The sequence below is a fragment of the Opisthocomus hoazin genome, chromosome 6 (genome assembly GCF_030867145.1).
Source record: "Opisthocomus hoazin isolate bOpiHoa1 chromosome 6, bOpiHoa1.hap1, whole genome shotgun sequence".
NCBI classification, from domain to species: domain Eukaryota; kingdom Metazoa; phylum Chordata; class Aves; order Opisthocomiformes; family Opisthocomidae; genus Opisthocomus; species Opisthocomus hoazin.
This window is the reverse complement of record NC_134419.1, coordinates 18081170-18095283: the sequence shown is the minus strand read 5'-3', so window position 1 is coordinate 18095283 and position 14114 is coordinate 18081170. Positions and strand designations below refer to the sequence as shown.

General features: G+C 42.3%; 1 long non-coding RNA gene across 1 annotated transcript in view; it reads left to right on the top strand.

The window, feature by feature from the left end:
* The window catches only part of LOC142361691 (uncharacterized), a 240624-nt gene that overhangs the window by 28041 nt on the left and 198469 nt on the right, over positions 1-14114 (top strand). The gene's annotated exons all lie outside the window — the stretch shown is intronic.

Here is a 14114-nt window from a genome sequence, read left to right as displayed (position 1 = left end):
ATATTAGAGAGGTGAACTCACAGGGAACTAGCAAATGGCTGTAATCTGGACTGTGAAGAAAGAGTGCGGTAGAGGAGAGCGAGAAGGACTTGCTGCTGGGAAAGGCTGACATAACCAAAATACACCACTAAACATGACTTAGAGGCCAGAGCAGAAGGCAACCCCTCTCTTCCCATTTTAGCAAGTCCCAAGTGTTTAGTAGTAGTTCATTCACTTCATGTTAAAAATCAGGAGATTTGAGGTGACACATTTTACAAGGCTTGTTAAAACTTCACCAAAAAAAAAAACAAAAACAACTTGGCCTCTTGCACAGCATGTTGCCAGCTGAAAGAAACAAGTGTGAGAGGAAGATGGGAATTAGAGCTCCTTGGAAAGGAGAATCTCAAGGGTTTTACAGACACCAGGTCTCAGCCAGGAAGGACCATGGAGAGACAAGAAGAGAGGTTCTGCCATAGCTACAAACCAGATGCTCTGGGAAAGTCTAAAGGACATGCTGATGTCTGAAAGGGCTGGCTAGAAGACACAGTCAGCCAGCATAGCTGATAGTAGATGCCTGCTAAGGTAAAAAGTATGGAGAAAATCAGATAAAAAGCATATTTAAAATCTGCTGTGTAACAGTTAGCATGTTTTAATGCCTGTTTTTTTAACCACGGGCAAACTTTAAACTGAGCTGGCTCTTACTGTGTTTTGCCATTTTTTTTATGGTTGTTAGAAGTTTGCACTGGCACCCTCTAGATTGTAGCTGGATTCTGGATAAACAAAATGCTTCTGTTTCTAAGTCTGCTAAACTGTTTAAATTCATAAATATTAGCATTCATCTTGCTGCTTCTCATTCTGCTCCCACTAGTCTGTGTTTGCATATCTGTAACCACCACACACTCAGCAAAATATACTACCTCAAAAAGTGATTCAGCCCAATAATTGTGCCCTGAGGCATACAGCTGAACATTCACCTCAGAAAAATGAACAATTCTAGTAAGTGAGCTCGTGTGGATCATATACAATCAATCCTCTTCAGAAGACTTAATACACTTAGAGCAAAATGTTACCCTGCTTTGTTGAAACTCGGTGTATGTTTATAAAAGTATCTGAGTAGTGGTTTTGAGAGGTCCTTTAATATATTCATTGGAAAAAATGACAAAGTTTTGGAGGAAAAGTAGTTGCATTTCCATATATGCAAATGAAAACAATTTTGAAGATCTGAAGATTTAAAAAATATTAATTATTCAACCCATTCCAATCATAAGTACGTACAATTATGTGAGTGATGTATAATATATATGAGAAACTTAGCTGTAACAATGCTGATAGGTTTTCATAAGAAGGCTTCTTTAGAGTGCACATCAGAGACTGAAGACAAACATCTGGGTTAAGAAGTGCATTAAGTTTCTAGTAGGTAGTTCTTTAGAAATTCTGTCCATTCAGAATACACAGTATATAGCATAACGCTCAAGCTTGGCTTAAGGCTCCATACGATTTACAAAACAAATAAAGTTTGACCATAATGTTGTGATAGTTTTATAGTTCTGTTTTTGCAGGAACATTAGCTTGCCAATCTGTCCTATACATGCATCTGTACCCATAGGTGTAATTCACTTATGAATATATATGGAATCAACTCTATATGTGCGAGTTTCTTACAAGGTGTTTTTATTCAGCAGGTATCAAAGGTTTTTATGAAGGAAGTTAAGTATCATCATTGTCTCTACTTTGCAGATGGGGAACTGAAACCAAGGAGGGCTTTGTAGATTCGCTGAAGACTTAAAAGTAGTTCTCAACACTGAGTGGTGGTTTTCTGAAAAGCTTTAGACAGTATATGCCAAACTGTATCTGCTGAACATTTGTGCTCTGATCTCTCCAAAACTTTGTTAAACGTGCGCTATTGCCACAGAAAACTCCTATCTACATAGGAACAGGTCTGTAAAGTGTTAGCTGGATTGACATTACTTTGTTGAAGTTCAGTTGGACATATTGTAACCAAAGTTAGGGGAGGAAGGCAAACTCCTGATTTTCATGTGAAGGTGTTCACATCAGTCCATAGCAGAGGAGAGTCAACTGGCAATGATAAAATAATTAAAAAAAATAAATATTTTTAGATTCTGGATTTATTGTAAATCTCATGCAAAATGAAAACCCTGCACTGTAGTTGCCTTACTTGCTGAACAATATGTATTTTGCCCAGTATACATGTAGACCAGAAGTGTATATATGTACATATATCGATGCAAGTGTATGTATATAATATACACATATGCCTCCATGCACGTACTTTATATTTTATGATCCATCCTTTCCTTTCTCTCCTTGTAGCAAATCATAATCCACATTTTCTCCTTCTTTTCTTGGGCTTCAGTTTTAAAGCAACCCTCATGGCCATGGGTTTTGGTTTTACAACATTTTCTATAGTGCCAAATGCCATTAAGTGTTTATTTGAAAAGCATAATTGAGACTAGCAAAAAAATCCTCATTACTTTTCAGAAATAATTCTTACTATCATTTTTTATTATTTAAGTATGATGAGTATGGAACTGTTGAACCTACAGCCTCTCTGGTGATAAGATTAAAAATCTGCAGATTTTGTCTGCCCTTCAGAGCAGTTGCAGTTGGTTCTGATGAGATCCCATGTAGACAAGTTAGTCTAGTCTTTTTTGTGAGTAGCCAGTAGCTTTCACACAGATGTGTACAGATGATGGGCTAGACTACTAAACTGGGTCTCAACGCCGCATCCACAAGATAGGTGGAAATGGCTGCTCTGTCACCTTTTCTTCACTGTTTTGAAGTTGATCCACACCTATTTGAATTGTTGCTTATTAAGCTACGATCGGCAGGTAAAATGGTCTTTGCAAAAGGGTTCTGCCAGCCAGTGCTTTCTGGAATACAACCCTTGCCCCGATTCATAGCCCTGAAGAATGCAAGAGAGGTCAGTTTAGAGGTAATAAAACCTTCAGACTCTTGGCTGTGGTGAGGAAATTTCCCTTGCCCACTGTGGCAGTATTCTAGCTGCTCTGTGTTGCTCAAGCCAGCTGAAAAGCAGCGGGAAATATTGTATATTAGAGTACATTATGATCTTGAGAAAGTTATCTTCTAGCTGAAATCCAAAACAAAGAGACATTCTAAAATACAGTCATGAAGTTGTATACTAGGCTTATGTGCACAAATCTTCATAACATACAGCAAATGGAGAAATTAGTCATAAAAATCCATTTTACCAATAACGGAGTTTGTGCCTGTAAACTCTTGAGCACCACTTTGAAAATGGCTGCTGTAACAAAAAGGGAGTAATCAGATTGGGTGGAAGCGTTGGTCATCAGTTTTTCTAGTAAGCTTTGGTAAGGAATGTTTGTGCTCATGTTCAGCATATAATAGGACATTGTGGTATTGGTACAGCCCTGTTTTTAGCAGAGTTGCACTCAGTTGCATCTGGGTCCTCTGTGTCTTCATTCAAAAAAATGTAAAAAGCAGAACAAGAGCATTGCAGTGAAGCAAAGCATGAGGACATTTCAAAATTCTGGCAGGTCCTCTTTGGTAGTTGATTACAGTTACAGCCTTTTTTGCTTAATTTCTTGTAACATTCCAGCTGACTTGCCATCCTTTCACGAGCTCCATGTGTGAAGAATGCGTGATAGGCAGGCTGGGTACAGGTAAACAGAAAAGAGAAAGTGTTCCCCATGGATCAGTGTTCTCTGTGGAAATGTTTATTTTACTTAATGTTACTTATTTTAGTATCAAGGATTTGTTAATGTGGTTCTGAGGATAATCAGTCTGGGCAGAAGTTAGTGGGGGGAGAAAAGTGGATTTTAAATGTCAAGTCATATTTATAAAAATTGCAGCTTAGATTACATGTAATTGACAGTGTCCTTTAGATTGACAAGTGAGATAGGATCATCTTATTTTTAATAATCTTTTATGTTCAAGGTGTTTCTTTAATGGTTTGGTTTGCAGTTTAAAAATAGAAAGCCCATGCAAGTGCTGCTTCTTGCTAGGGTACTGCAAACTTGATTTCTGAGGTTGCTGACAGCTTCTGAAAGATTTAGAAACTGTCAGCAGGAAACATTCCCATAGAATCTGTATTGTGAACTTTTTCTGGAAAAACAGCATCATTTAGCAGGTAATATATCTGCAATAAAAAATACAGTTATGCAATAATGGCTCATTAATATGGTAAATCATAACATAGTATTTTCTATTCAATTTAAAAAGGAACTTATGGAAAGAAATAAGTTCCTACTCAGCTAGTTGGTGAACTTCGTTATTTTTGTATATTGTTGGTTTTTAACATTGAAATAGCTGTTTGATTTGTATGGGAGATAATATTTAGTCATGACATTTTATTTCTGCACAAACAAATTTCCATTGGTCTTAGATTAGTACAATAGGGTTTTTTTTCCTTTTTTTTTCCCTTTTTTTTTTTCCCCTTTTTTTTTTTTTCTTTTTGAATATGCTAGGAACTGCTGGAGTACTTTGTTTGGTATGTAACTGCTAATTTATCCTTTATGTCTTTACAATTTTGTCAGTACCTCATGTCTTCCGTAGTTTTTCTAATCTAAAATAATCCAAATGAAATCCTTTGATTGTCTGTTTGGACCTGATCCACTTCTAAAGGAGGAATGTAATGGGCTTTATGGCACTTACTTCGAAGTAATTTGTCCAACAGAGTGAATATAGATACTTGTTTTAATAAGAATATGTTTTATGGTAAGTGGAGACGGCTATTTAATTAGCCAAAAGGAAAGTAGTTCATGATACAATCTGTTCCAATCATCTTGGACATTAAACAAAAAGTCAGAAAAAGTTATTTATGTACATGCACTTTATTTGCAGTTGTTTTGTGTAACCTCTTGGTAGAACTTTACAGCATTATCTGGATGAAAAAAAGTGGATGTGTATTTCTTAAAAAAAAATGTAAACAGGAGTTTCACTTATTGCTGTCAGTGCTTCAAGTGCGTAGATATTAAAGCAGTTGACAGTGGCAGCAGTGCTCAGTTTATCCTGGATAATACCCTCTTTCGACATTTGGTGGTTTACATCGTTCTGGTGTGAAGGCTGATATAGGATGCTATAAAACCATTACACTCTTCTTCTTTCTAATGTGGATTTTTTCTATTGCCTTGAGCTGCCTACTGCATGGATAAATAAGATGTATTTCTGAACCATAAGACTTCCCATGCAGTGCTGTAGAAGCTGTTAGGATTTTAGGAGGGATTAGTGCAGCATTCGGAAACTAAATGGGGACATGCTTCTTTCAGTTCTTCTCATTGAATTGAGTACTGGACATTTACATGATTCTTTATGTTGTAATTTGCTATTAGTAGGAATTGTAGTTGTAAACCTATGAACAGCAACACAAAGAAGGAACAGTGTGCAGATTTCAAAGCGTTCTGTTATTTCTGAGTGTGAAATACTTAGTTGTCAGAATGTACTAACTACAATACTTCATTTTCTTGCAAAATAGTCTTTGTTTAAATGACTAATCCGAAACCTGTTTGATTTAATTTTAAAGCTCCTATGGACTCCAGTGGTCTTTGGCTCATGCCTCAAGGGAGGAAGTAAGTCTCATTTATCCAAAGTTGGAGCTATTGCAAACACAGCGCACTGCTGAAAGATCTCTCTGAATGGGCTTGAGGTGCTTGCCTTAACATCATCAGTGGCTATAATAGATATTTTCAATTGGTAATTTCTCTTCCCTGACCACCATTTTGTCTGTAGGAAATCTTCCAACGTCTTTTCACTCAAGCAGGTCACCAAGATGTCCTGAATAACTGATTTCATATGAAATTTGTCAGTTCACAGGAGACTATCCAGCATTTTGTGTAGTGAAGTCTTCCTTGTGCTGAACAGCCGCAGTATTTTCTCATCATTATGATAACAGACACAGATATCAAATATAGTCATTCAACAGGAATGCCTGTGGCAATCGGAGTGAAGTCCTAGGGCTCAGTTTATTTAGTGCAAAGAAAAACATCAAAATTAAGGAAGGGCTTTTCTTACGGCTCCAGTTTCCAGCCTCATTTGCAGTAAGTTGGAAGAGTTTTTGATATAAGACAGCGGGTAGTGTGTACTGAATAGTTTCCCTCCTCCTCACAAGTATGTATCAGCAGCTGGTTTATGTGACCCTTCTTGTTCCTGTGAAGTCAGTGGTAGAACTGGGATATTAAAGAAATATGGCCTATGTACAAACACAAGTCATGACATAGCTTGGAAGCTACTTAAAGCCAACAGACTCATGGCTTGCTCCTTGTCAGTGCAAGAAGTCAGAGATGAGCAACTACTGGAATTTGCATGGGTATCTCAAATACATCATTTTATTCAGCCACATGATGCAAATAAAAACATGGTGGTAAAGGGGAGAAATGTTTTATATGGGTCAAGTTATAATGCATTTCCCTATTAAATCAATTTAGCAACTAAGTTCTGGCAAATCACCAGTAGGTTACTCACCACTGTCAGAGACTTGTTGCTGTGTCCAGTCCTAGCATGATACCAAATGTTAATAGACAGCTCAAGCTCTGTTCAAAATTATGTTTTAAAATTAAAGCAAAAAATTAAAACAGTTATGTATTATATGCAAATAGTAACTGCCCCAAAACCCAGAGGAAAACCTGTCTGAACTTCCTACACCTGATTGTCCAAGGCCTGTTTTCTGGAAGGTGCTAATTGCTTCCTAAGGGATGCCAAATGCTCTCAAATCTCATTGAATTCAATGAACTCCAGTTGATGTATTTCAGTGAATTCCTGATGAAGCCAGCCCTCTGAGCACTGCAGACTGAAGGGTTCTCAGCAATATTCCGGATCATGTACTACACGGACAAACAAAACAGGGAGGTTAATAAATCAAGAACATCAATTAGGAATTGTGTAGCTGTACTGCTCACTTATGCCTTCATTCTCTGGAGACATGCATCTTTAACTTCGTGCACTGTGGGTAATCCCATTGATTTAGACATAGGAAACTATTCAGTGTCTACAAATGAATATACACCTAATTCCTTGCCTGGCTAATGCCTGAGGAGTTTAATCCCAGCGGATGTAAGAGCAGGGATGGGACAGCCGACAAGCTGTCTGCCTCTTTCCCATCAGCTAGACAGCTGAGCTTCCTCAGGAGCTGCTCTTCCACCAGCACTGTTAACAGCTTGGAGCCCACTTTGTGGACTCCGATCATTCAGGTGCTGCTGCAGAGGCAGCTCGGCTGTGTGTGCATGTGTGAGAGCATATAAGCGTGCGTGCGATAACGTCAATGGTAACCCCAGGGTTAAAAGTGCCCCCTTTGCAGAGGGATGGAATGATGTTTCCAAGGTAGACACAGACCCTAAAAAAATACAGCAAACACTTCTTAGCACCTCTCTGGAGCTTTTAGGACTTAAACCCCTTACCCCATATTGACAAATTTAGATTTTTCAACCTCCCTGTGAAGTTGATCGTTACATTATATTGGCAGCACTTATCTGTTACTGACATGCAACCATCTCTACAGTGAAATGTAGTAGCCGTTTCAAAGTGACATTGTAACATGCATGAGAAATGACAGGCGTACTTTAATGACCACAGATCATCAGATCATTAGATCTTGGATCTTAAATCAAAAAAGACCTTCAGATCTCGTAACACCTGGATCCAATACTGAATCAGAAGGAAGAACGTTATCTATGGCATCACTAAGCTGTTTCTGTAGTGGTAAGCTAGCTTGGAGGTCTCCCTTCTAAATACTAACCAGCCCAACCCGTTTTAGCTTTTAAGATCACAGCACAAGGTGGTATGGCTGCAGGCCATAACTCTAATGAAAACCTGGTATAGTGGGTAGATTGTCCCTGGATCTCATTATAGGCAATTGTTCCACTACTTCTGCTGTTTTTAATTCCTAAACCTAATATTTACCTCTGAGCATTCAAACTTATTTTGAATTTTGTCTTGACAAATCACTGAGGGGTCTATTCTTCTTTCAATGCATGCATTTAACTCTCATTAATGTTCATATGAGTTATGTGCAGAGCTCAGCTCCAGCAGGTTTTTCCAGCAGGGCCTGAGTCTCAGCCCTTATATGGTGCTTCAAAGTTTCTTATGCTTCTGAACAAACATAAAATTCTTCTGCCTGAATGGAGCAGAACAGTGCTTCCTCCCACCCTCTGCTGTGACCTTCTGGTCTGCTACACAGATCAGGCCTGCACTGCAGCGGCAAGGAGTTTGCCGCCTTTTCTTTCCCCATTTCCAGCCGCGCTTACGTATGCGTACTGGGAATCCTGAAGGCCTGATTTCGCAAAGAACTCATTCAGGCTCAGTGTTACAGAAGCCCTGTGCAAGCTTTTACTGTAGGGAAACTGTGGGTGTATTTTGTACTGAATCAGGCTCTAAATTATGCCTAACGTTCAGTTAACTGGAAAGGAAAACAAGCCTGGGCATGTTGCACACCATTTTGACATTCTCTGAGCTCTCTGGCAGTCTTTCAGTTACAATTCCTGAAGATGCTTTTGCTTTTGTCTTCATATTCTTAACGAAGTGTTATGTATCCTGGACTGAGCCCATAATATCTAGAAACAAACAAACCCAGAGGAATTAATTTTTAGACACAGGAACCCAAAGGTTTAAGAAGATGAGTGTTGTTCATACTATATTAGCTACTGTAGTAGGAGTTGAAAGACTTAGCATAAAGGTTTTGGATAATTATGATTTCCTGGGGCTTCTGCATCAACACTTTGATACAGTGCAAGTTACTTTATCAAGCACTGACTGAAACAATCTCAAAGAAAATGCTGGAAATAGAAGGGCCTATTTTGAAACTTAAAAATGCCTCTGCAGGGTAAGGTGCATTCTCCTCTGCCTGGTGAAAGGAAAATAAATCTCTTCCTAATAGAGAAGAGCTGTAGAAAACAGACCTTGAAATACCAATGTCTGCATTACAGAGATCTCTGGATACTGTCATGAAATAGCCAAATATGTTGCTTCTAACAGTGCAGGTAGAGCTGGCTGGGAAACCGCATTTCCATTTGCCATAGATTTTAATGTTTTCTTTGAGGTTGGAGGAAGGAAGAGGGGAGAATTACCCCCCATTTTTGACAAAAGCCAAAACCACAGGAAACACAGTATATCCAAAATGAACTGTGCTGCAGGGAACACTGAGCTGACTGGTGGAGTCTGACGTAATTTTGGTCCATTTTAGTGCTGTGAGTTGCAGAGAAGAGTCAAAGTGGAGGGAATTCTGTTGGTGTCAGGGCTTCCAGGGCCTGCAGTCCATTGTATGGTCTGTACTGAAAACAAGGACCCAAGATTTCTAGACTGCTTGGCTCCCAACTTGTGGAGCAGTATGGGAGCCAGGCAGCCTGCACAGATATCAGAACTGGGAAGCTGAAAGCTCTGAGGTTGAGTGTGATGACAGATGCCATTCTGCAGACACCCACAAGCTATAGGTCCTGAAAGCCATTTTCAGGCATGTGGCAAGGGTCCTTGATCCAATAAGTTCTTGTTTGACTGAGGTTGGCAAGGCTTCTGGACAGAGAAGAATCTAGTTCTGAGAACTTCAGTAGAAGGGCATACAGCAGTCTGGGAAACTGGGCTTCCCAACAGCTCAGCAGATAGTCTGGCAGGAAGCCAGACATGCCGAGGCCAGCCTGACAGACAGGATTTCATCAGACGTTGGCTGAAATAGAGACTTTCAGGAAAATACATAGATTTTGATGAACCAGCATTTTCGATAATCAAATTTAACTGGAGAATTCCCAATGAGCTCTAGTTCCCAGCATTTTGATTCTGCCCAGTGACAGGACAAGGGGCAATGGGCACAAACTGAAGCACAGGAAGTTCCATCTGAACATGAGGAAGAACTTCTTCCCTCTGAGGGTGACGGAGCACTGAACAGGTTGCCCAGGGAGGTTGTGGAGTCTCCTTCTCTGGAGATATTCAAGACCCACCTGGACAAGGTCCTGTGCAGCCTGCTGTAGGTGACCCTGCTTCGGCAGGGGGGTTGGACTAGATGACCCACAGAGGTCCCTTCCAACCCTACCATTCTGTGATTCTGTGATTCTGTGATTCTGTGAGGTGGTTCAGATGCTGTTGGTTTTAGACCAGGTCTTATAAAATACAGACAAACAGCAATTACCAAGTGCAAAACTATGATGTAGGAAAAGTTATCTTTTTGGAGGGCGTGTGTTACTAACAGAAAGATAGTTCCTAAATAAGTACTATGTATGTTCTGTAGAGAAGGCTGAGAGTTCTAGGAGTTTGACTTCTTTCCACTTCCTAGATGGAGCTTCCTCGCTGGTCGGAGACTAAAGGGGTGCGGGGTCGGGGGAGTGGGCAAGCGAGTAGCTGCCTTGTCGAAGCGAAAAGTGCTGTCTGATGTTGTGATTTCTACTTCTTCCTAGAGGACAGAAATAACAACTTCATGATTTGTTGTAGATTCTCAGTCAGGACTGAATCTCTTGCGTACCCTTAGGAACTAAACATGCTACATTGTCCATGTGAGTTTCTCTTGTGGAGATTTCAGTTTGTCATGTGAACAGAACTCACTGCATTTCTAACTCATCTTATTCTCTTTAGTTTTGGGACACCAATGGCTGTGACATAGTCTGCCACTCATTTGTGCCCTAGTTGTTTTACTGGGGTTGCTTTTTTGGCTTGTTTCAACCTGATAATATTTCAGCGTCTCTTACTTGCTGTTTCTTCCCTGCTGTCCAGGTTCCTCCACAGAATCAAAGAATCACAGAATGGTAGGGTTGGAAGGGACCTCTGTGGGTCATCTAGTCCAACCCTCCTGCCGAAGCAGGGTCACCTACAGTAGGCTGCACAGGACCTTGTCCAGGTGGGTCTTGAATATCTCCAGAGAGGGAGACTCCACAACCTCCCTGGGCAGCCTGTTCCAGTGCTCCGTCACCCTCAGAGTGAAGAAGTTCTTCCTCATGTTCAGACGGAACTTCCTGTGCTTCAGTTTGTGCCCATTGCCCCTTGTCCTGTTGCTGGGCACCACTGAAAAGAGCTTGGCCCCATCCTCCTGACACCCACCCTTCAGATATTTGTAAGTATATGTTAGGTCCCCTCGCAGCCTTCTCTTCTTCAGGTTGAACAAGCCCAGCTCCCTCAGCCTCTCCTCGTAGGAGAGATGTTCCAGTCCCCTCATCATCCTCGTAGCCCTCTGCTGGACTCTCTCCAGTAGCTCTTCATCTTTCTTGAACTGGGGAGTCTAGAACTGGACAGAGTACTCCAGATGAGGCCTCACTAGGGCAGTGTAGAGGGGAAGGAGAACCTCCCTCGACCTGCTGGCCACACTCTTCCTAATGCACCCCAGGATTCCATTGGCTTTCTTGGCAGCCAGGGCACACTGCTGGCTCATGGTTAACCTGTCGTCCACCAGGACACCCAGGTCCCTCTCCGCAGAGCTGCTCTCCAGCAGGTCCACCCCAAGCCTGTACTGATGCATGGGGTTGTTCCTCCCCAGGTGCAGGACCCTGCATTTGCCCTTGTTGAACCTCATCAGGTTCCTCTCTGCCCAACTTTCCAGCCTGTCCAGGTCACACTGAATGGCAGCACAGCCTTCCGGTGTATCTATCACACCTCCCAGTTTGGTGTCATCAGCAAACTTGCTGAGGGGACACTCTAACTCTTCATCCAGGTCGTTGATGAAGAAGTTAAACAAGGCTGGGCTGAGTACTGACCCCTGAGGGACACCACTAGTTACCAGCCTCCAACTAGACTCAGCGCCGCTGATGACAGCCCTCCGAGTTCTGCCATTCAGCCAGTTCTCAATCCACTTCACCGACCACTCATCCAGCCCACACTTCCTGAGCTTCCCTAGAAGGATGTTATGGGAGACTGTGTCAAAAGCCTTGCTGAAGTCTAGGTAGACAACATCCATGGCTCTCCCTTCATCTACCCAGCCAGTCATATCATCGTAGAAAGCTATCAGATTGGTCAGGCATGATTTCCCCTTAGTGAATCCATGCTGACTACTCCTGATAACCTTCTTTTCCTCCACTTGCTTGATGACGACCTCCAGGATAAGCTGCTCCATCACCTTTCCCGGGATGGAGGTGAGGCTGACTGGCCTGTAGTTCCCTGGGTCCTCCTTGCCCTTTTTGAAGACTGGAGTGACATTTGCCTTTCTCCAGTCCTTGGGCACCTCTCCTGTCCTCCAGGACCTCTCAAAGATGATGGAGAGTGGCTCAGCAACGACATCCGCCAGCTCCCTCAGCACTCGTGGGTGCATTCCATCAGGGCCCATGGATTTGTGGACATCCAGATTGCTTAAGCGATCCCTCACGCAGTCCTCCTCGACCAAGGGAAAGTCATCCTCCCTGTGGGCTTCCTCTCTTACCTCCAGGGGCTGGGATTCCTGAGGGCCTGCCTTGGCACTGAAGACTGAAGCAAAGAAGGCATTCAGTAGCTCTGCCTTCTCTGCATCCTCCGTCACCAGGACACCCGCCTCATTCAGCAGCGGCCCCACATTGTCCCTAGCCTTCCTTTTGCTGCTGATGTAGTTGAAGAAGCCCTTCTTGTTGTTTTTGACATCCCTTGCCAGCTTCAACTCCAGTTGGGCTTTGGCCTTCCTCGTCGCATCTCTGCACACTCTGACCACTTTCCTGTACTCTTCCCAAGTGGCCTGCCCCTCTTTCCACATTCCATGGACCTTTCTCTTCCACCTGAGCTCTGCTAGAAGCTCCTTGTTCAACCATGCAGGTCTCCTGCCTCCTTTGCTCGATTTCTTTCCCAGGGGGATGCACTGCTCCTGAGTGTGGAGGAAATGATGTTTAAAGAGTGACCAGCACTCTTGGACCCCCCTGCCTTCGAGAGCCCTGGCCCACAGGATTCCTCCCAGTAGCTCCTTGAAGAGGCTGAAGTTAGCCCTCCTGAGGTCCAAGGTTTTGATTCTGCTTATCGCCCTGCTTCCTCCATGCAGGATCCTGAACTCCACCATTTCATGGTCACTGCAGCCGAGTCTACCTCTGACCTGCACATCCTCCACCAAACCCTCCTTGTTTGTTAATACAAGGTCCAGCAGCGTGCCTTTCCTTGTTGGTTCCTCTACCACTTGCATCAGAAAGTTATCATCGATGCTCTGTAGGAACCTCCTGGATTGCGCCTGCCTAGCTGTATGGTCTTCCCAGCTGATGTCAGGGTGGTTGAAGTCCCCCATGAGAACCAGGGCCTGTGACTGTGAGGCTGCTTGCAGCTGCCTGTAGAAGGCCCCATCAATTTCCTCCTCCTGGTCAGGTGGCCTGTAGTACACACCCACCCTAAAGTCACCCGTGTGAGCCTGTCCCTTAATTCTAACCCACAAGCTCTCAACTTGTTCCTCATTTGCCCCCAAGGTGCCTTTTCTCCTAAACCCTTGTGGTGGTTCCCTGAGGGCTTCCCCATTTCTTGTGCGTCTCACCAAATTGTACAGTGGTGCAGCATGGTCATCATGTTCCTACTGGTTCCAGTAACAGTCTCTTTCTTAACCTCAGACTAACTTTCACTGTTGCATGACAAAGGTATTGTTGATGTGTCTGATGTTGTATCAGAAACTTCCGTCTTTTTCCGTGTCCTGGTACCTAATGTTAAACTAACACCCTAATCCAAAACACCATGCCTTGAAAACAGGCAGTCCAATACAGAAGTCACACATATACAAGCTTTCATGATTAAGAGAATTAAATAGAGGAGTAAGAGCTAACAACTGCATCTGGATAGTAGCCATCATAATGTTATTTTTAATATACTATTTATTTTTATTTTTCCATCCTCTAGATAATTTTTCACACAGATGGTACAGTGAACTGTGCTTTCACCAATGAGGAGAGTGGATTTGATGCTCTCAAAAGACAGTTGCACCTTAGAATGAAGAACAAGGAAGCCTATATTTTCAGTAATTGGTGACGCCAGTGAGCTCTACAGTTGTTGCAATATCTTTGTTTTAAAATAGTTAGCTCATTAGAGGCAGTGGACTCTGCTTCCATTGGAAAGGTTAACAAGCTGCAACCCAGAACATTTCTACACGCTTTTCCACCCGCCCCCTCAGAGACTGTCTTAGTCATCTGCACAGTTATAGCATGTAAGAAAGACAGATTGTTTGCTGAAATGTGAAGGAATTTTACCATTCTGTGGTACTGGAATTAGCATCTTATTATTATTGGATTCCAGGCCTTTAT